Source organism: Sus scrofa, chromosome 4 (genome assembly GCF_000003025.6).
Source record: "Sus scrofa isolate TJ Tabasco breed Duroc chromosome 4, Sscrofa11.1, whole genome shotgun sequence".
Taxonomy (NCBI): Eukaryota; Metazoa; Chordata; class Mammalia; order Artiodactyla; family Suidae; genus Sus; species Sus scrofa.
In genome coordinates, this window is record NC_010446.5 from 57,574,438 (window position 1) to 57,588,848 (window position 14,411).

General features: G+C 36.5%; 1 long non-coding RNA gene across 1 annotated transcript in view; it reads right to left on the reverse strand.

The window, feature by feature from the left end:
* Positions 1-14,411, reverse strand: part of LOC106510042 — a 186,691-nt gene that overhangs the window by 111,328 nt on the left and 60,952 nt on the right. The window lies entirely within an intron of this gene.

A 14,411-nucleotide genomic window follows, 5' to 3' on the forward strand; every position in this document is an offset into this window, starting at 1 on the left:
CCAGGTTTTCACTATTCACAGAGCAAAACCTCAAACGACCATGAGATCTTGTGATTTTTAATTTAGCCGAGCCACTCCCCCCCCAAAAAAAAGTTCTGAGGCTGTTTTGCAAGAGTATGTTATGTTGGTCATGAGGAAGCTCAGTTAGTCCTTAAAATCTTGCTCATAATTTGTATATTTTAGATGAGGAATGCCAAGTTATGTTGAGGTTAAATGACTTAAGGACTACAGATGGTGAATACATGTGCTGTACCCTGAATCTAGACCTCCTGAACCATGCTTAGCAAAACATTAAAATTATAAATATTCTTACACAATTACTTTGAAGGTCAATTCCTAACCCTTCTTTTTAAGAATTTTTCAGACTTATTCTGCAAATTAGGAAACAAATTTTTGTACAAGTTGAGGGTTAAGTTGTTTAAAGCATATTAGATTGGTACTTTTATGTGTTTCATAAACCTATATAACTTGGAGCTATCGACAACTTTTATGGTTAAAAATTCTAATTGAACGCTGCAAGTTATCTGTTTCCAGATTGAATCTGCATCTCAAAACATTTCTTTAACTGGCTTATTTTCTCTCTCTAGAATTCCTCAGTGACATGCTCTCAGAATTTTTCAGGGCCTCAGAGAGATGTTTCTAACCTCTTGCTGCCTGTGGGTCTTTGAGTACCACCAACCCATGGAAAGCAGTGAACTGGAGGAATTCCATACTATTGGGTGGAAGAGCCTTGACCTTGAGGTTGGGAAGGAAATGACTGCAGCAAGCACACCCTAAGAGGCTCACACAGATGCCTCCTAGCAGTCAACAGACAGGTACCTGTTTTATCCCTTACAATCAGTCACAAGAAAAGAAAGAGTCCCTTTTTTCCCGACCTATAAAGTAGCAACAGCCTGACCTGTAACACTAAGGGGAAAGACATCTTTGGACAAACAATGACAAGAAATAGAACTTATTTAAGGGAGAACAATAAAATGTTTACTTAAGAAGGAAAATCAATTTGGAAAAAAAACCAAAAAATGGTTGGTTCCATTGAAACAGATCCAAGAGAAAAGATGAAAAACTCTTTAGGCAAAAATAATACTGGACTTCCAGGAGATAGAATTAGAGCTTGAAAAAGACTTTTTTTTTTTTTTTTTTTTTTTTTTTGCTTTTTAGGGTGACAAAGTTCCCATTGTAGGGATTGAATCTGAGAGCTACAGCTGCTGGCCTAGGCCACAGCTCACGGCAACGCCAGATTCTTAACCCACTGAGTAAGGCCAGGAATTGAACCCTAATCCTCATAGACCCTAGTCACCTAGTCAGGTTTGTTAACCACTGAGCCATGAAGGGAACTCCAAAAAAGACTTTCTAGAACTAATGAATGTGGATTCTGCCTTTTTTAATTTTTAATTTTTTTTCTTTTTTTTGGCTCCTCTAGGATGTATGGATTTCCTGGGCCAAGCAAGGACCAGATCTTAGCCACAGTTGCAGTCTGTGCCACAACTGCAGCAATGCTGGATCCATTAACCCACTGTGCTGGGCCAGGGATCGAACCTGTCCTGATGCTGCAGAGACCCTGCTGGTCCAATTGCACCTCAGTGGGAACTCCTGGTTTCTGCTTCTTAAAACATTAAATTAAAAAAAATGAAAGAATAATATATGCTATTGGCTATTTAGGGTTCTCAAGGATTAAAAGAATGCAATATGTCATAACAAAAAGTTAAGTTCCACAAAGCTAGAACTTATGAGTGAGATGGCATGACATATACAGAACAGATCCAAGAGATCTATTAAGCATATTTTGAGAGTGCCCAGAAGGGCAGTGGCGTACACATGGAAAATGGATTATTAAACAAACTAAAAAAAAAAAAAAAAAAACCTGAACTGTAGAGTCTTCAGGTCAAAATAATTCACCATGCCAAAGGTAGTATGAAGGAATATATATAGCACACATATATCAAGACATATCATAGAAACATTTCTGAAATGCAAGGAGAAATAGAAATATTTACAACTTTCAGAGATAAAATTACAAAGGACTGAAATACACTTTCCAAATCATCTTTCACTAGAGTTAAGTCTACACTGATGATGGCAGACTGACTGTGGCTTTGTAAAATGTATTTTAAAATAATTGTTGAAATAGAAAGACATACTTCAAAAGGCAGTCTCATAACAGCATGATACCAAAAATTATAAACTGTTTTAACTAAGGATTTGGGGTAAGGTTGGAAGGAAGTAGGAAACTAAATATTTTCTAACAGTTTCATCTTTGCATGAAGCGTGAAGAGAGAGCAAGTGAAACATCTTGGGAAGAGAATATTTAACACTCTTTTCAGGAGACCCCTTGTGAACTCACATTAAGACACACAACCTGGACTCTTCTGGCTGAAGCATCAGTCTAAGGACAAAGTGAATGGTAAATATTCTGAGAAAAGAAAGAGGGTGTTATTAAGACACAAAACCAGGAGTTCCCGTCATGGCTCAGTGGTTAACGAATCTGACTAGGAACCATGAGGTTGCAGGTTCGGTCCCTGGCCTTGCTCAGTGGGTTGAGGATCCGGCATTGCCGTGGGCTGTGGTGTAGGTTGCTATCTCGGCTCGGATCCCGCGTTGCTGTGACTCTGGTGTAGGCTGGTGGCTACAGCTCCGATTAGACCCCTAGCCTGGGAATCTCCATATGCCGCGAGGCAGCCCAAGAAATGGTAAAAAGACAAAAAAAAAAAAAAAAAAAAAAAGACACAAAACCAGTACTTGCTTGGGCAGCCCATATACTAACATTGGCATCATACAGAGAAGATTAGCATAGCCCTTGTACAAGATTACATGCAAATTCATGAAGTGTTCTTTATTTTTAAAAGATTAAAAAATGTTCGCAGTTCCCATCGTGGCTCAGTGGTTAACAAACCTGACTAGAAACCATGGGGTTGCAGGTTTGATCCCTGGCCTCGCTCGGTGGGTTGAGGATCTGGCATTGCCTGGGGCTGTGGTGTAGGTCGCAGATGCGGCTTAGGTCCCATGTTGCTGTGGTTCTGGTGCTGGCCGGCGGCTATAGCTCTGATTGGACCCCTAGCCTGGGAGCCTCCATATGCTGTGGGTGCGGCCCTGGATTAAAAAAAAAAAAAAAGACACACGAAAAAAGTTTTAATTTTTTTTTTTTAAAAATGAAGTCAGGTGAAATTTTGAAAATCTGAAATCTAAAATATTTAGAAAGTTGGACTGTCAGTCATGACTCTTACAGCTCCCAGCATGTCTGCCTCCAGAAATGATTTCCCTGGCCTTGTTCCTCATTCTAATTTTCTGCTTCTCATCTCAGCATTAAAATTTTCATTAAGTTAAAATTGCTTCTAAAATAAAAGTTAATACCATCTTAGCCGGGGACAAAAATAACCTAATATGGATGGAATGAAAGAACTTTTTAAGATATCTTTGTTGTACTTATTTTGGAGTGTCTCAACTGTTATGATTTTTATTTGTTTGTTATTGCTGCTGTTTGTTTGGGAGAGGGGCTAACATTACAGTTAGTGGAAGTAGTTGTAGTGATCTCCTGTATTAAGTGAAATACAGCTTAAAAAAAAAAAGAATTTCCTGCCAGTCAACACCCTCTTCCAACCTCCTTTATTTCAAACTTGTAAACCCTTTTTGTCACGAAGTGTCAATCTTTACATTACCTCTTTCACTAAGTTTTCTCCATTTTTATCTCCACTGATGTCACATCATAGCAGGATTGCCATCATCACCTTCTATCTTGATTTCTTGATTCCTCATCCCATATTGACATGAACAAGGGCTTCCTTCTCTCAACATAATCTGTCTCCTCTTTTAAATTCTGAAATGTTCAAAGTCTGGGACTCTGTTACGTTCATGTCTATAGTTCCAGTTTTTAACCATGTGCCCAATACAAAGCAATTGTGGGGTGGAGGGTGATCTTGAATTTAAATTTTACATCCAGGGCTAAAGTGCTGTGGTTAAATGAAAAGCTTTTACTTTGCAAAGATTAGCTTACAAGCACTTTGGGGATATGATGAGCTTATTTAGGAATCAGAGGCTTTCTTTGTCTTTGTCTATTCAACCTTCTCAAATATCTACTGCATGCGTCAAGAGGAAAATTTAAATCTCTGTATGGTCATGTGTGAGTACTTGGAAACCTGTTTACCCAACTGTTAGAGATGAAGAGATTCCCTGTAGAAAAAGGTATCAAGAAGGGAATCTCATCTGAACATTGGAAATAATGATTTTGACATGTTATCTGGTTTAAAAGGAAAGTATTAACCAGTGAGTCGTTTCTTTGGGAGAACAACAGATGGCAGCAAAGGGGTCTTATCTTGCTTGGTATTCTATTTTTTTAAATAAACTGAAAATTGCTTTTTATAGACCATTCTGCAACTTTTCCAAAAGTTAATAGAAATTCCAAAATTCAGTATGTGGTTCTATTTAGCAATGACATTATACAGCATTCAGCTTTCGAAAATAATAATGTTCCTAGGGCAAATGGACAGAGATATCAAGGTTTAAGAACTCTCACTTAAAAAGAAAAGCTATTTTTTGGTGGATCTAACAAGAAGAAAAATAAACCAACTGAACAGATGCTTTGCTTCCAAAAAGATGCTCACGGGACCTATCTCGTTTACATTGCCAAATTTTATCTTCCTGTTAAGCAATCTGTCCATCACAGCAACATTTCAGCTTTTAAATCACCAAATTTAATTTATCATATGGTTTGGTGAATTTTTTTTTAATATACAGAACTAAACTCTTCTGACAGGAAATATTAAACTTGAAAAAAGAGCGTTCGCATTTTATAATAAGCACAAGAATTTATCTATTCTTGGAAAATGAAAAGAACCACAGCCATTATCCTAGTAATGTCAAAGGTTAAGGTGCATCTGCGCATGAATTACCTGGATAATTGACCAAAATTTTTATTTTACTATTTATGTGATTATAGCAGAGATGACATCTCTTTCTTTTACAGAAATCCTTTTTGGGTTTTTTTTGTTTGTTTGTTTTTCTCATGTAGTCTTATTTGCAGAGAAGACTAAGATCAGAGACAGGGAAAGAGCTAAGATCCTCTTTGTAGCCAAAGGGAAAGAGAGGGAAAATAATGAATAATCATACCAAATCATTGTAATAGCTCTAGACGTTCTCAAACTGCTGACAGTTAACAGTTCAAAGGCTAGACCCAAGTTTAATTATTGGTACAGTTTTGAATACATCATTTAAGACTTTAGAACACTTACAAGTGTAATGGGTCTTTTTTTTTTTTTTTTTTTTTTTTTTCTTCTTCCTCCTTTAAAGGAAATAAGCTGTGCTTTCAGAAACAGACCAGAAACAGACCTGGCGGGGATAGCTTATGGATATCTTTTTTGAAACTGAAAGTGGGAAGAAGTAAATTTTGCCAGATAACAAAAGTAATTTCAGGAGAAGTGTAGCCTCATATATTGTTTTAAAATAAGCAGTAAAGTATTTATGTGCCCAACTATCCTTCCATCACCCCATCCCTCCCTCCCAGCAAGGCCATCTACTTACCTCAGGCCCCCATGCCTTCTTACTCCTTCTATCCTCTACTCTTTTTTTTTTCTTTTTTTTTAGGGCCACACCTGCAACATATGGAAGTTCCCTGGCTAGAGGTTGAATTAGAGCTGCAACTGCTGGCCTACACCACAGCAACACCAGATCTGATCCTCACCTGTGATCTACACTGCAGCTTACAGCAACACTGGATCCTTAACCCACTGAGTGAGGCCAGGGATTGAACCCACATCCTCGTGGATACTAGCTGAGTTTTTTACTGCTGAACCTGATGGGAAATTTTCCTCTACTCTTTTAAATCTTACTTTCAGATCTCACGTTCACACTAAATAATAACTTATAACAGGGGTCAAAGCCTTAGCTTAAAGTTCTACTGAATATATCTTGGCCCCCATGCAGTACAGTGGAAAAATAAATAAATAAATTAGGGAAAAAAAGTTCTACTGAATAAAAATGTCAGGCTCCCAACTATCAAAAAGAGGGGAGCTTAAAAGGCCTGGAGTGTGAGGAGAGAGTTACAGTCTTTGGACTAAAAGCAATCCATGTAGTTGCTCCTTCTTCTGTGTCCACACAAAACTTGCTAAAATCATTGTGACCACACACAGCTAACACCATTGCAGATATGGCCATGCTATTGGTCTTCCAGGCAAAGAACCTCTATATCATGGTAATTCACATGGATGGACAATACAATCAGAAATTTTATAATTCCTTTAAAATGGTCCAAAGGGCTCAGGTTCTCACACAGCAAATTAGATCTTCTCTAATTCACTAGCCCTTAAGAAACAAGTTCCACACCAACACTTAACACCCTTAAGGACCTTCTCTCTCAAAAGAAAATGTCTGGCTGGTGGCAGAATATTTCTATCACACAAGGCTTACTCCCAAATGGAGGAAGACCTGAAGTCAAAACATGACTTAACAAGGGATAGATAGCAAGACCAGAGAAAATAGTGAAAAGGCAATCCACACAAAGGAAGAAAGAAAAGAGCGTCATAATAAAGGAATTTTGTTTTCAGAGCAGGAAGAATCACACACCAGGACTGCCACGTTCGGTCAAAAACATGTGGAAAATATGTCCCCTGGTCAGGCCACTCTTGGCAGCTGAACATAACTGTGGATATTGGGTTAATATCAAGTCCCTTTGACCACAAGGGCTTACAAACAGGAAGCAAAGGAAGCCTCTGAGCCAGGTTCCAAAAAAGGACAACAATGTGTTTGTCCTCACTGTGTTTGGTTATCTCTAAATGAAAACAAATCTGGTGCCACCTGGATCACCCCTAAAACAAGGTGATGATCTAGAGATGGATTCAGTCTACTTTCTGTTTTCTTATAACTCTTGTGGGAAAGAAAAGCTGTTAGGAAACAATTATATCACCCAAAACAAGATGACATGCATTTTTACCTCACAGATTTAGGAGAAGGGCATGTCACAGCACATTCAAATCTGTGAAGAAAGCACAATTTGTGAGCTGGAAATTAAGCCACAATGTTAGGACATCTTTCAGCTCAACTCAGTGCAGCCCATCGATCACCCTATTACACAGATCCAATCAATAGCAGGAAAGATTAAATGCATGCCAGCCAATGTCTCAGTAATGTCCACATAATGAAGGTATAAGTAAGTGTGAGAAGGGAAGGGGTCCTCACTGGAAAAGTATGTTTCTTGTTTGGGGATACCAAATCCCCTCCAAACTTTCCAGAGACCTGAGCTCTAGGATTTCAGGCTACAGAGAAAAAGATTTGTTTAATTCATGGAGTATTAGAAAATGCAACTGTAACAATTATAAATTATTATTGGATAATAGATAATATTAATAATTATTAATCCAGTACCTGCCATGTAATAGTTAGCCTATTACATGGCAGGTACTGGATTGAGTCTGTCATGTGAATTATTTCATATAAGCCTCACATAACCCAGTGGACTAGACCCTAAAGATTCATAATTACTGACCAAAATGTTTGGGGAAAATAAGTTCTGGAATCCAAATATTTTGGATTCTAGAAAGGCAATGTGATACATATATCATATATTCTATAATCCCTATAGACCCATTTAGAGCAGGACACTGCAATGAGATAATAATATTTCTAGATCAAAATATACAGATATTTACACTAAAGTGGGATAAATGAAGATGGTGAACAGGTAATGTTTTGCCACCAAATGAAATGATTTTAAATCTTAAGCACTTTTTTTAGAAGTTTTGGATTTTAAAATTGTGTAGAAAGATTTTTGGACCTAGCTTCATCCATTGCTTATATTTAACATTAGCACGGTACATTTGTCATAATTAATAACTTAATGTTAATCTATTATTAACTAAAGTTTATACTTTCCTCATATTTTCTTACTTTTTACCTACTATCCTATTTTTTTCCCCAAGATAGCACAATACATTTAGTTGTCATGTCTCTTCAGGCTCCTCTTGGGTGTCAAGCAAAGAATCTTCATCAAATGTAATGGCTGGCTTCATAGACCAACCTAGAAAATGTTCCTTGTGGTTCTATTTTCTAGAAGAGATTGTGCAGAATGGTATCATTTGATATAATTTATTCTTTAAATATTTGGTATCTATATCCAGTCTCTTAGGATAGTCATAACAGAGGAAGATAGTATGAAAAATAGAATGTATAGATATATGCAAGAAATGACCAGAGTCAGGTTAGTCTTACAAAATAAAATCCAGTTCTAGCAAGAACACTGCTAAGTCAGTTTAACCAGAACCCCTCATCCACTCAACATGTGATTACTGACTTCAGACATACTATAAAGCTATAGTAATTGCAAAATAAGCTAAATTAAGTTTGCATAAGTATACATATACATACATTAAATACATACATTTGTATGACTGGGTCACTATGCTGTGCAGCAGAAATTGATACAACATTGAAAATCAACTATACTTTAATTGAAAAACAAATAAATAAAAATGAAAAAAAAAAGCTGGTTAAAAAAATATTTGATAAAATTCACCTGTGAAACCTCCTGAACCTAGTGTTTTGGGTTTGGAAGATTTTTGACTCTCACTTCAATTTCCTTAATAAATATAGGGGTATTAAAGTTATTTATGCCTCCTTTTGTAAGGTTTTATAGTTTTTGTCTTTCAAGACAAGCATATTCTCTCAATAGGGAAGGAGAAAGACAATTTCACAGCCAAACCAAACTGAGGAAATATTCAGTAGGCCTCCCCTGCAGAAAATATTAAAAGAAGTTCTTTAGGAAGATAAGTCCACTCTAATTCTTTCCTTTGTTTTCCTATGTGGAGATGTTCTTTTCCTCTGGTTTCTTTTAAGATTTTTCTTTGTGACAATTTTATGAAGTGTAAATAGAATATACCCAGATGATTTTGCTTGTTGTATTAGTCTCTTGGTGTTCTCTGAGCGTCCTGGTTTGGTGTCTGCCATTAATTTTAGAAAATTCTCAGTCATTATTACTATTTGTATTATAACATTCCATCACATTCAGGCCTCAGAACAGTCTAATGGAAATGGCACTGACATTGTCTCCACCACCTACTGTCACAATGCAATCTGACACTGGACTTCAGGGGATTGCTGCTACTGCTGTCACTGAACAAAGATGCTGCTGCCACCACCACTGCCCCTGGAATGTTGTGGTCCCTGATCCCAACTCTTCGCCCTACTCACTTTAGGTCATACCACTGAGATAGAATATCCATGAACATCCTTCATCAGATGATTACTTAAAATACCTATAAAGGTCTATAACTGCCATCTGCCACTGATGGATCTCCCATTTGTGGTAGTTCACCTTTTCCCAAGAGCCAGACTTTGGTTATAGGCAATGGGCTAGCAGATGCTCCCTTGGTAATAGCTGAAGATACTGAAGAGACTCAAATGAGGGATTAAGAAGTAATGTCATGGCAACATTCCTGAAACATATGCCACCTATTGCTTTGTCATAAATAAAACCACTCTTGTGTAATTGCTGGTAATTCAGGAGAATCTCTTCCCCCAGTGGCAATGTTTAATTAAGGGCATAAAGCCTTAAAATTCTCATAAATACAAACACAGGATAACTATTGCTCCTTGATTAGTATTGCTCCTTATTTAATCTTCATCCCCAGGAAGAGGAGCTTTCTAATTTTTAAGCTAGTGTTCCCTGGAAATCATAAGAAGAAAAATATCAAATCTACATGGAAAGTGATGATTCATTTAGAAGATTCTTCACGTGGTCTTCATATAATGTTGGCATAGTCTCTTTTTGATATCTTGTTTTCCTTTGTGAAATAAATATTAACACAGCAATTTTAGGCTTTCTCAGGAGAGAGACAGAATTATGTTTCTAATAAGAAGCTGCTATTAAATAACAAGGCAGAAGAAGCCTCTAATAATGGGAATAAGACGACACAAAATAATATGTCATAGGAGATCCAAAATACTCAAAACTTTTTTGTGTGTGATATAAAATAGTGTATTTTGATGGTGGGACATGGGAAGGAAAATAGAAGAGGCCTGAGGAGAGCTTTCTGTTTTCTTTACTGCGAATTAAGTAGGAAATAGTTCCAATGATTTAGCATGTGACAAGCTCTTAGTTATTGTCCAAATTAAAGTGAGTTTGTGGAGCATGGCATGTCTGTAAGCCTGACATTTGTAGAAATGACAGTCTGTCTCAGAAAAAGCTTTTAGCATATTCTCAGCGGTAGCTAAATGTGAAATGCAAGACCTCTCCCTGTTCTGCAGAATGAATTTTTATAGAGTCCTCATGTGTGATTATATCATTTTGAGGGGTGAGGAGAATTTAGGATGTCCTTAGTGTATTTTGCTTCTGTGTTCCCTATGCCCTTAGTCTACAAATAACCAAGTTTAATATTCACAGAATGCACAATTATGATACTGTATAAAATCCCAATGTCATAGAGAGAGTACTGAAACAATATAATTCTGGTGATGCCAAGAGTAGAAAATGACATTCCGGTAAAAGCAGATCTAACTTACGGTATCTTAAATATGATGTGGACAATGTAGCTGGTATGATCTGTGAATAATATGTCTCTGGCCAGGATCACAGTTCCTGTTGGCTCGTTCGTGCTCAAACAGAATGTCCTCAAGATCTGGCCCAAAACAGAAGAGCACACCACAACACTGAAACCCCCGGACTTGGACTTGAGGCGCCAAGTTCTACCTCTGTGTTATCGAGTAAGAGAAAGCCACCCTTTTGACAAGAGCTATGACCAAAAAGGCCAAAGTGATTCAAGACTATTGAGGCAATAATAATGGTATTTTTTACCAAGATGGCAAAATGTAGAAGAGTAAGTTATAGAATGGCCAAATGAAAATGTGTGATACACATTGATCTTTCCAAGTTTAAACTGCAAGATCACTGGCATTACATAGAATATATGATCTGCTTTCCAACCTGTATTGCTGGAAGTTTGCAGAGATAACCATCTTTTGCTCTGAAGTAATGGAACTTCTGATTTTAGCACAAGGCTATTTCATAGGTACTTTCAGAGTCATTACTCAGAGACCTGGCTAACTGCCCCTTCAGTCTGGAGATGTGAATTAAATAAGAAACAATGCTGATAGCAGGCAGTAAATGCATGTTTTTTCCATTGCACTGACTGCCATAAATAGGGGAAGAAAGCGATTAGAATACTATCAAAATTAACAGAATGCTATTTTCGTGTCAGCAGATAGAATTTCATGGAGGTTTTATAAATAATCCCAAACCGCTTTGAGTGGTGATGCTATTACAGATTGTTGAATCTGTACAGCTTGTCATTTGAGAATGAGATCTATTTCGTATTCTTTTCTGCATGCCCACTGCCTTTCACGGTGGCTTTCTTAGAAAATTATCTCACTTATTAATGCACAAACAAATCTGAAGAGGTAAAGCAAACACTGAACTTTGGGTTGCTGTAAGATTCACAGTATTTTCTCTGTCTTCATTTCCCCTCTGCTTTCCTAACAACAATCAAATTTATTAGCTGATTTCATATGACAGACACTACTGTAAGTGATTTGCATTTTAATTTATTGAATTCTCACAGTAACCATAAGAGGTCAACAATAACCTTCACACAAGTGAGTAAACGAAGGTCCAGGAAAGTTGAGCAACCTGTCAGAGATAGTACAGCTATGGAATGACTGAGCTGAGATGTAAACTAATGCAGCTCTGGGTCTGGAGCTGTGTTCATAATTACTCCATCGTGCTGTTGAAGGCAAAAATGAGTTTAAAGGGGAATAATAAACATGGCGTGTCTCAAAAAGTTTTTTGGCACTTTCTGTATCTAAGCAGCTTTATTTATCTCTTGATTAATAATGCTTTTCACTGGGATCCACTTTCTTTATGAGCAATTGGATTTCCATGCTTTTTCAAATAAATTTAAAATAAATCTCTTTCTTATAGCATTCAAATCTGAAAACTTTATTTTTATATGATTTTTATTTTTTCCATTATAGTTGATTTACAGTGCTGCATAAATTTCTACTGTACAGAAAAGTGACCCCCAATCATATATATATATATATATTCTTTTTCTTGCATTATCCTCCATCATGTTCCATCACAAGTGACTAGATATAGTCCCTTGTGCTATAGAGCAGGGTCTCATGGCTTATCCACTTCAAATGCAATAGTTTGCACCTATTAACCCCAAACTCCCAGTCAATCCCACTACCTTCCCCTCCTCCTCCCTCTTGGCAACCATGAGTCTGTTCAGCAAGTCCATGAGTTTCTTTTCCGTGGAAAGTTTCATTTGTGCTGTATATTAGATGCCAGATATAAATAATCTCATATGGTATTTGTCTTTCTCTTTCTGATTTATTTCACTTAGTATGAGTTTTTAGTTCCATCCATGTTGCTGCAAATGGCATTATTTTGTTCTTTTTTAAGGGCTAAGTAGTATCCCATTGTGTATGTATACCACATTTTCTTAATCAGTTCATATGTTGATGGACATTTAGGTTGTTTTCTTGTCTTGGCTATTGTGAACAGTGCTGTGATGAACATAGGGGTGTGTGTATCTTTTTCAATGAAAGTTTTGTCTGGATATATGCCCAAGAGTAGGATTTCTGGGTCATATGGTAGTTCTATATTTAGTTTTCTGAGGCACCTCCATGCTGTTTTCCATAGTGGTTGTATCAATTTACATTTCCACCAACAGTATAAGGGTGCCCTTTTCTCCACACCATCTCCAGCATTTTTTATTTGTTGACTTGTTAATAATGACCATTCTGACTGTTGTGAGGTGGTACCTCATAGTAGTTTTGATTTGTATTTCTCTAATAATTAGTAATGTTGAACGTTTTTCATATGCTTGTTAGCCATCTGTATATCTTCTTTGAAGAAATGTCTATGCACGTCTTTTGCCAATTTTTAAACTGATTTTTTTTTTTTTTTTTTTTTTTTGCTGTTGAGATGTATAAATTGTTTGTATATTTTGGAGATTAAACCTTTGTCAGTTGCATCATTTGAAACTACTTTCTCCCATTCCGTAGGTTGTCTTTTTTTTTTTTTTTTCTTCTTTTTTTATGCTTTCCTTTGCTGTGCAAAACCTTGTCAGTTTGATTAGATCCTATTGGTTTATTTTTGCTTTTATTTCTGTTGCCTTGGGAGACTCACCTAAGAACCATTTGTATGGCTGATGTCAGAGAATGTTTTTCCTATGTTCTCTTCTAGGAGTATGATGGTGTCTTCTCTTGCGTTTAAGTCTTTAAGCCATTTTGAGTTTATTTTTGTGCATGGGTGAGGGTGTGTTCCAATTTCATTGATTTACATGTAGCTGTCCAGTTTTCCCAGCACCACTTGCTGAAGGGACTGTATTTTCCCCATTTTATCTTCTTGCCTCCTTTGTTGAACTTTAATTGACCATAGGTGTCTGGGTTTGTTTCTGGGTTCTCTATTCTGTTCCATTGGTCTGTATGTCTCTTTTGGTACCAATACCACACTGTTTTTGTTCCTCAGGATTGTTTTGGCAATTCTGGGTCTTTTTTTGGTCCCTATAAATTTTTGAATTGTTTGTTCTAGTTCTATGAAAAATGTCATGGGTAATTTGGTAGGGATTGAACTGAATCTATAGATTGCTTTGGGTAGTATGGCCATTTAAACAATATTAATTTTTCCAACCCAGGAACATGGAATATCTTTCCATTTCTTTGAATCCTGTTTAGTGTCCCTGATTAATGGTATATAGTTCTCAGTATTTAAGTCTTTCACCTCCTTGGTCAGGTTTATTCCTAGGTATTTAAATTTTGGGGTGCAGTTTTACAAGGTATTGTATTTTTATATTCCTTTTCTAATGTTTCATTGTTAATATACAGAAATGCAACTAACTTCTGAATATTAATATTAAATCCTGCTTCTCTGCTGAATTCATTGATCGGTTTGAGTAGTTTTTGTGTGGAGTCCTTAGGGTTTTCTATGTATAGTATCATGTCATCTGCACACAGTGACAATTTTACCTCTTCTCTTCCATTTTGGATGCTTTTTATTTCTTTTGTTTGTCTGATTGTTGTGGCTAGGACTTCCAATACTATGTTGAATTAAAGTGGTGAGAGTGGGCATTTTGTCTTGTTCCAGATTTAGCAGGAAGGCTTTCAGCTTTTCTCTGTTGAGTATTATGTTGGCTGTGGGTTTGTCATAAATGGCTTTTATTATGTTAAAGTATATTCCTTTAATACCCACTTTGGTAAGAGTTTTTGTCATGAATGGATGTTAGACTTTGTCAGATGCTTTTTCTGCATCTATTTGAGATGTAGTTTTTGACTTTCCTTTTTTTAATTTGGTGTATTTCCTTTTTTATTTTTATTTATTTATTTATTTTTTTTTTTTTTTTTTTTTTTTTTTTTTTTTTTTTTTTTTTTTTTTGTCTTTTTGCTATTTCTTTGGGCCGCTCCCGCGGCATATGGAGGTTCTCAGGCTA